Here is an 8,565-nt window from a genome sequence, read left to right on the forward strand (position 1 = left end):
GGTGCTCCTGTGGTTAGCTCTCTGTCCTGGCTCTCCAAGGTCATTGACCCGGTGAAGTTAACCAAGTTAACCCGCACGTTTTAAAACATTCAGACCCCAAACCCCACCCTCTTCTCCACAGCTTCCACAGCTGTTCTCTACATTTCGTCTGTCAAGAACAAGTGGAGAGTGTGGGCAGATAAAGGTGGGCACATGGCAGCCGTGTTTAGGGGACAACACGTCTCAACACCGGGTGGAGGAGACGCTGACAGCGCGGTACAGGCTGCCCCGGATTCCCTGGCACCTACATGCCAGGCGGGAGCCCAGACTCGAGAGTGGGCGGCCAGCCATGCCAAGCAGATGGGCTCGGGGATGGCCGCCGAGGCTCGGTGTCTGTGCATCAGGTGTGGGTGCTCGGAACAGGAATTCCAGCTGAGAAGGCCCACGCCACTGCCTCCAGTCGACTGTAATAGCCGTGGACTGGAATTCAGGGGCACTGACGGGTTCTGACGAAAACTTGCTTTTTGTATAAATGTAAAGCTAACTCTGACATTAGCAGCAAATGGTTCGGGTGGCACTATCTGAGGAGAAAACATTCCAACTTTTCTATATAGGTTCATGATTATGAAACCTTTGCATTAAGAAATATAGACTTGGACCCTTTTATAGAATTAGCTCGCTAGTTTCTCATTTGTTATTAAACTCCTTCAGTGCATTCAACTCTGTATTTCAATGTCATTTATATTCTTAAGGAAATTTGTCCTGACAGATCAATTAAAGTGAATTTCCCAATTTAAACAATCTGTTAAATCTCAAAGAATATCTCAGATTCACCTTGCATTTTTTTAATGTAGGAAAGATAATCCAGAAGGTGTACTTCATTAGTATTCTAAAATTTTCTTTCTAAAAAATAACTTCAAAACTTCAAATCCTAAGATTGTGTGGCTCGAAACATAAATGTGACTGGGAAAGGCAAGAGTAAGATTCAGAATCCCTCAAGAGTATTAATATGAACAGAAAAAGAAATGTGTGCCTTGTTTACCTAACTTACATTATTTAACTTATATTAACTGTATTGTTTACATTACTTGCATAATATTATGTTAAACTTGCTTATATTTCTTCTCTGTGTTTCCCTAATTGGTAAAATCAAGGAATTGGACCAGGCTATCTAAAGTCCTGCCCAGCTATGAATCCAATACCCCCATGCAAACAAACAAAAGGGTGCTCTTCTTTCAAAGCAGGATTCAAAATCCTGAGACATTTCACCACGGCTTTCTAACCACAAAAGAAGGCAAGGCACAGTGATTCCTGCCACCCAATCATATTGCTCTGGATTCTGAGATTTTGAGAGAGGAGGAAGCTTTTGGTTCACCAACCCCTCCCCAGTCTAAAAGGCCCTTTGGAAACAGATTTCCTCTGTCATCCACTTCTCCATAAAAACATATTTAAAGTTTTTTCTTGAAAAAGAATATAAACAGAAAAAGCACATAAGTAGATAGCTGTGAACGTTCACAAGCTGAATATGGCTACGAGAGCAGCCACAGTTCAGGAAACAGCATGTTCATGAAGGTTCTGCTTCCTCCCAATGCCTCCCCCAGGCAACCCGACTTCCAACAGCATAGATCAGCCAGCCCCAACTCCTGTTCCAACCTGATGTGACCTGAATCATAGAGCTTGTACTCTTTTTAAAGGTACAGGGGATTGGACCCAGTGCCTTCGCATTGAACTGCATTTTGAGCCTTTTATTATTATTAATATTGAGACAGGGTCTTGCTGAGTCACTAAGGCTCAAACTTGCAGTCTCCGTGCCTTAACATCCCAGAGTGCCAGGATACAGTTGTGTGGCACCACACCTGGCTGCTATGTACTCCTTTGTGTCTGGCTACTTCTACTCAACATATAGTCGTGGGATTTGCCAATATTGTTGCAGGTAGTTTAGAACATTCCTTTTCATTGTTATATATTATTCCTCTTGCATATCTATTTTACTGTGAACAGGCATTTGGCTAGGTTCCAGATGTGGGCTATTGCACATGATAGGAACAGTCTAGTACATGTCTCTCAATGCACGTATGTGTGCATTTCTTTGGGGGTATTTATGGAAGTAGATTTACTGGGTCGAAGGGTATGTGTATGTTCAGCTCTAGGAGATACTACAAATTTTTCCGAATAAGTATAACTAAATTACATATCCATCACTAGTTTAGGAAAATTTCTATTGCTCTATATCCCTGCTGACACTTGGTATTGAATGTCTTTTTTCATTTTAGGTGAAATTCAAACAGCATATAGTTAACCTTTTAAAAGTGAGCATTTTGTGGCCTTTAGTCCAAACCATTGTCACTTCAAAGGGAAACTCTGCCCATTAAGCAATCGCTTTCTATTTTATGTTTTCCAACCCAGCCCTTGGCAACCACTCATCTGCATTCACCTCTAGATTTAGCCATGAATGGAACCATGTGACACGTGACATTTTGGACTGAACCAGTTTCACTCACTATTATTCAACCAGTGTGCTTCTCAGGTTCATTCATGTTGTCCCACATATCAGTGTTTCATTCTTTAATCGCTGAATAATATTCCATCGTTTGCCACGATTCATCTGCCCATGCACCCAATGATGGATTTGGGACATTTCCCCCTTTTGACCATTGTGAATAGTGCTGCTGTGCGTGCATGAGCGTTTGGTTGGGTGCCCTTCTCAGCTGTTCAAGGTATGCACCTAGAAGAGGAATTCCTAGGTTCTATGGTAAATTAAGTTCAACTTCTTGAAGAACTGCCAAACTTTTTCCCACGGTGGCTAAATCATTTGCCTTCCCACCAGCAGTGTTGCTCAGTTCCAGTTTCTCCATATCCTTCTCACAGAATAACACCTGTTATTTTCAGACTGCTTTTGTGTGTCTCTTACATTATAGACACCGGAATCCTAGTGGGTATGAAGCGATGCCCCATTGTGGTTTTGATCTGCATTTCCCTAGAAACCAATGAGGTCAGCATCTTCTTAGGTGCTGGTTGGTTCTGTGCATATCTTCTTTGAAGAAATGTCTAAGTGCTTTGCCAATATTATAATTGGATTGTTTGCCTTTTTGTTGAGTTATAAAAGTTCTTTGTCTATTCTGAATACAGACCCTTCTCAGATATATGACTATTTTTAAACATTCATTCCCATTCTTTGTGTGGCATTTTGCTTTGTTGATGATGTCCATTGACATTAGAACAAAAGTTTTTAATTTTGATGAAATCCAACTTGTCTGTTTATTCTTTTGTTGCTTATGCTTGAGTGTCATACTGAAGAATCTATTGTCAAATCCAAGGTCATGAAGATTTACTCCTATGTTTTTCTTCTAAGAGTTTTTTTTTAAAAATTTTAGCTATTATATTTAGATTGTTGATCCATTTTAAAAGTTCTTCTGACTGACACATAATACTCTTAGAATGCAGCAATTTCACTACTGGGTACATATCCAAAGGAAAGGAAATCAGCACACCAAGGAGACTCCTACACTCAAGTTTATTGCAGCATTATTCACAGCAGCCAGGATTTGAAAACAACCTAGACGTTCATCCATAGATGAATTGATAAAGAAGCGTGGTGTCTCTATATGCAATGGGATAGTGTTTGGCCATAAAAGAGCATCCATTTCTGTTGTTTATAACAACATGGACAGACCTGGAAGATATTATGTTAAGTGAAACAAGTCATACACAGAAAGACAAACTCTGCATGGTGTCACTCATGTGGAATCTAAAAAATGCAGACCTGGTAATATTGATCCATTCTGAGTTAATTTTTGTGTATGCTGTGAGGTAGATGTTCAACTTCATTATTTCACACATGTATACTCCATTTTCCCAGCATTGTTGAAAAGACAATATCTTTTCCCAGTGAATGTCACTGACACCCTTGTGGAAAATCAATGAGTAATGGGTGTGTGGGTTTATTTCTGGACTCTCAATTCTATTACAATGGTGTGAATGTTTTGAAGACGGGAGACATGAGTCCTCCAATTTCGTTATTTTTTTAGTAATTCAGGGTCTCTTGCAATCCATTTGAATTTGAGACTAAGCTTTTTCAAGTTCTTCAAGAACTACCACTGGAATGTTGGTAGAGATTGCATGAATCTGTGGATGACTTTGGATAGTAGTACCATCTTAACAATACTAAGTTTTCTATTCCATAAAGACAAGATTTTTTCCATTAATTTAGATCTTTAATTTCTTTCAATAATGCTTTTTTTGAAGGTTTCAGAGTACAAGATTTTAACCTCCTTGGTTAGTTTATTCCTAGGCATTTTATTCTCTTGGATGATTTTTTAAATGGAGGGGGTTTTTTGTTTGTTAATTTCCTTATTGAATTATTTGTTGTAATTTTTTTTTACTTTTGAGACAAGATCTCACTAAGTTGCCCAGACTGGCCTCAAAATAGTGGTCCTCCTGCCTCAGTCTCCTGAGGAGCTGAGATTACAGGTGTGTGGCATCATGCCTGGCAACAATGGTTTTGCGGCAGCGGGTGGGGGGGTTGCTGTTATTATTTTTTCATTTGATTTGGTATGTATCTGTGTACTAGGGATTGGAATATTTTTGTTTGTTTGTTTTCCAGTACCAGGGATCGAACTCAGGATCTTGCACTTCCAAGGCAGGTGCAGTACCACTGAGCCACATCCCCTGCTATGTGCTAGGGATTGAACCCAGGGCCTTCACACTGAGCTACATCCTCTGCCCATTTTATTTTGAGACAAGATTTCACTAAGTGGGTAAATTGCTCGAATTTGCAATCCTCTGCCCCCGCTTTCCACAACACCAGGATTACAGGCCTGTGGCACCAGACCCAGCTAGTGTGTTGATCTTACACATTACAATTGGGTTGAATTTGTTTATTAGCTCTAGGAGTGAGTTTGTTTGCTTTTATTGAACCTTTGAGATTTTTCCATGTATAAGATCATGTCTTCTGTAAATAGTTTTACTTCCTTCTTTTCAAACTTAGACTCCCTTTCTCTCCCTGCCTAATTGCTCTGGGTAGAATTTAAAGTGCACAGTTGAGGACCAGTGATCCTTGTCTCATTAAGGATCTTCAGAGGAAAGTTTCCCGTTTTTCACCATTGGGCATAATGTTAGTGTGAGTTTCTCATAAATATCCTTTATCACTTTGAGGAAATTTCTTTCTACTCCTACTTTCCTGGGGTTGTTTTTTTTTTTTTTTTTTTTTTTTTTGTCTTGAAAGGCTACTGGATTTGTTAAATATCTTTTTTCCAGCAACTGAAATGTGTTCTTTTCCTACAGCTTTTTGTATGTTGAACCACCCTTGCATTCTTGGCTTAAATTCCACTGTATCACATTGTATAATTTTTTTAATATGTTGTTGGCTTTGATTTGATAGTATTTTGTTGAGTATTTTTGCATCTACATTCACAAGGAGTATTTGTCTAGTTTTCTTGTGGCATCTTTGTCTGGCTTTGGTAGAGTAATACTGCCCTCACAGAACGGGTAAATATTTCCTCCTTTTTTCTTTTTGGAAGAATTTTTAAAGGATCGGTGCTAATTCTTCTTTAGATGTTTGGTAGAAATGGTGTGGTTTTAATTTGCATTTCTCTATTGTCTAATGTAGTTGAGCATCCTTTTATACATTTACTGAAAACTGTTTACATCATCTTTTGTGAAAGTCTGTTCAAGTCTTTTGTCCATTTTCTTATTGATAGTCTGTCATTTTATTGATTTATAGACTTTTTACATATCCTCTTTGTCAGATATGTGTATTGTTACATCTTCTCCCATGCCATAATTCGCCTTTTTGTTCTCATAAGGGCATCTTTTGGTGAACAGAGTTTGTAGTTTTAATACAGTCCTGTTAAGCAATTCCTTCCTTTTGTGGTTGTGCTGTTTGTATTGTGGATAAGCCATCTTTGCCTACTCCAATGTCATAAAGACTTCTCCTGTGTTTTCCTCTGAAAAGCACTGTTGCTTTTCCTTTTATGGACAGTCTATCTGGAATTTATTTTTGTGGAGGGTGTGAGGTAAGAGTTCAGGTACATTTGTATTTTCCATACAGATGCCTGATTGACACAGCACCAATTAGCTGGCCGGGCGTGAGTACCACACTGCCTAACTCTAAGTGTCCGACCTTGACAGTCACTTTCTCCAACCATGCTCTTCCAGATCACTCAGAGCGTGCTCCAGCCTTTGAGTTTCTGTGTCAATTTTAGAATCAGTTTCTCATTTTCAGCAGAGGACAAAAATAAACCTGCTGGGATTTTGATCAGGAATGCGATCAGCTTTGGAAGCTAAAAAAAAAAAAAAGGATTGGGAGGAGAGATCAGAAGAAACATGAAAAATATTTCTACAGTCCCTTCTGTGGGGTGCGGTATCGTGTAAGGATGCACTGGCAGACAAGGCTGTACAGGGGGTGAGATTATACACCCACTGAGGCATTTTATGGTCATTTGTAAAAAGTCCCCTTGATGAGATGAGTACTTTGCAAATTCTCATGATGTTTCACTCAGAAAATAGAAGCTCAACAGCTACTGAGTTCTAACCATGTGGCCCTGAGCACTTTACAGATTATTTTATTTAATTCTCATGATAACCTCACTTGACAATGAAACAAATATTATTTTTACCGTATTCACAGATGAAGAAAGTATGGCATAAGGAGATTGAGTAATTTGCCCATAATCGTACAGCAAGCAGGTTATGGATCTAGAATTTGAACCCTGGTCTTCCTAATTCCAAGGCAGTGATTTGTGGGACTTTGGTGTGATGTGGCACCATTAGATGCATCATCTGCGGTCACCTGCCATGGAGTGCTAATTTTAACAAAAGCTGTTGAGAAGCCCAAGGCCAGTTCCCAAGAAATAGCATGAGAGGCACGAGGAATTCAAAGGCAATCAGTGCAGCATGCAGTAGGAGCCTCCACTGGCTGGGCAGCTGGAAGAAGGTGAGTGGCCGAGCTAAAGCCCAAGTTCTCAGCTTATGCTGAAGACTAAACCATCCTAGGAATTTCTTACAATTCCACTTTGAATGGTGCTAGGAATTGAACCCGGGCCTTCACACTGATCTACAGCCCCAGACCTTTTTGTTGAGTGTACGTTTGTGGCACATAATGAGTACATCCATTGTGCGGAGTTGGTACGTGAACATGACACATCTTCGTTCTGTTCAAAGGCCCCTTCCCCTTCCCCTCCCCCATGTCTTGGCCCACTTCCCACTTGCAAAAGATATATCTCCCTGTTTCCTATTATCTATCTTTTATTATACTCTTTAATTTATGTGTATTTTGAGTTTCTCATATAAGAGAAATCATGATATTTAAGCTTGTGTGTCTGATTTATTTCACTTAACAGTATAGGTTCAAGGTACATTTATTTTCCTACAAATGACCCAAATTTATCCTTCTTTATAGCAGAGTAGTACTTCATTGTGTATAAATACCACATTTTCTTTATCCAGTCATCTATTAATAAACATATAGGGTGCTTCCAAGATTTAGCTGTTAGGAATTGTGCTGACCTTTTATTTTTTAGGTTGATACAGGATCTTATTAAAGCCACTAAGTTGCCCAGACTGGGCTCAAACTGTAGTCTTCCTGCCTCAGACTCCCAGAGTGCTAGGATTACTAGTGTGTACTGCCATGAATGGATTCTTATAATTATTCTTAAAGAATATCTTATTTATTGTGCAGCAGGACTGACAGATCCAAAATTCAGTGTCGAGATTGCTGAAAATCTAACTCAAGCTTAAATCCTGTGGTTGTCTAATTACAATATCGGTTCAAGTATCAACCTCACCAAATTCCTCATGTTCAAGGTAACAAAGAATGGGAGAGGGTGGGGCCCTGAGGATTAGAAGATGGGCATATTTGGGGATTAGACTAACTCAGAATATACTGATGCTCCAACCTCCATGGAACCTCCTTTGCTTGCTGAAATTGGTAAGACTCCTTGCCTTCTTTGAGGACTCTAAAGACTTGACTTTATGAGAATTCTTATCTCCGTGCCTTGTTTTCATCATTTGCCTTTATGACAGTGTGAAAGTGACATCCATCCAGAATTTCAAAATCTGGACTTGGACCTCTTCCCAGGCTAGCAATAGCCGATGTGGTACTTTCTTCTGACGCTAGGCAGTGGCATGGAGCATGGAGCTCCCGCTCAGTCATAGGATCAAGAGGGAAAACCATCAGTACTCTTAACCATGCTTGGAAGCTAGACATATGAAATGCATTTTTGACTGACAGTGTTTGCAGCTTCCAATTCCATCATAAGTGGAGGACTGGGTGTATATATAATCCTGTGACATCTAACAATGAAGGACCACATATCTGATGATGGTACCATAAAATTCTATCGCCTAGTGACATTGCAGCCATCTTAGTTTAAGTACAGTTGGTGATGTTCATACAACAAACTCACCTCAAATGCATTTTCAGCACTTATCCCTTCATTAGCCAACACATGACTGTGGTGGGTGGGGGCAACATTGAAAACCAAGTGAATTTACTTTGCACTGACCATTCTATGTAGCCTGGGGTAGTGTCGGGTGTAATGGGCTCCTGTCTAACTCCCAATAAACTCATAAGAAGAATGCCAGGTC

Source organism: Heterocephalus glaber, unplaced genomic scaffold (genome assembly GCF_053883595.1).
Source record: "Heterocephalus glaber isolate CG9 unplaced genomic scaffold, H.glaber_assembly_v1.0 deba00000768, whole genome shotgun sequence".
NCBI classification, from domain to species: domain Eukaryota; kingdom Metazoa; phylum Chordata; class Mammalia; order Rodentia; family Bathyergidae; genus Heterocephalus; species Heterocephalus glaber.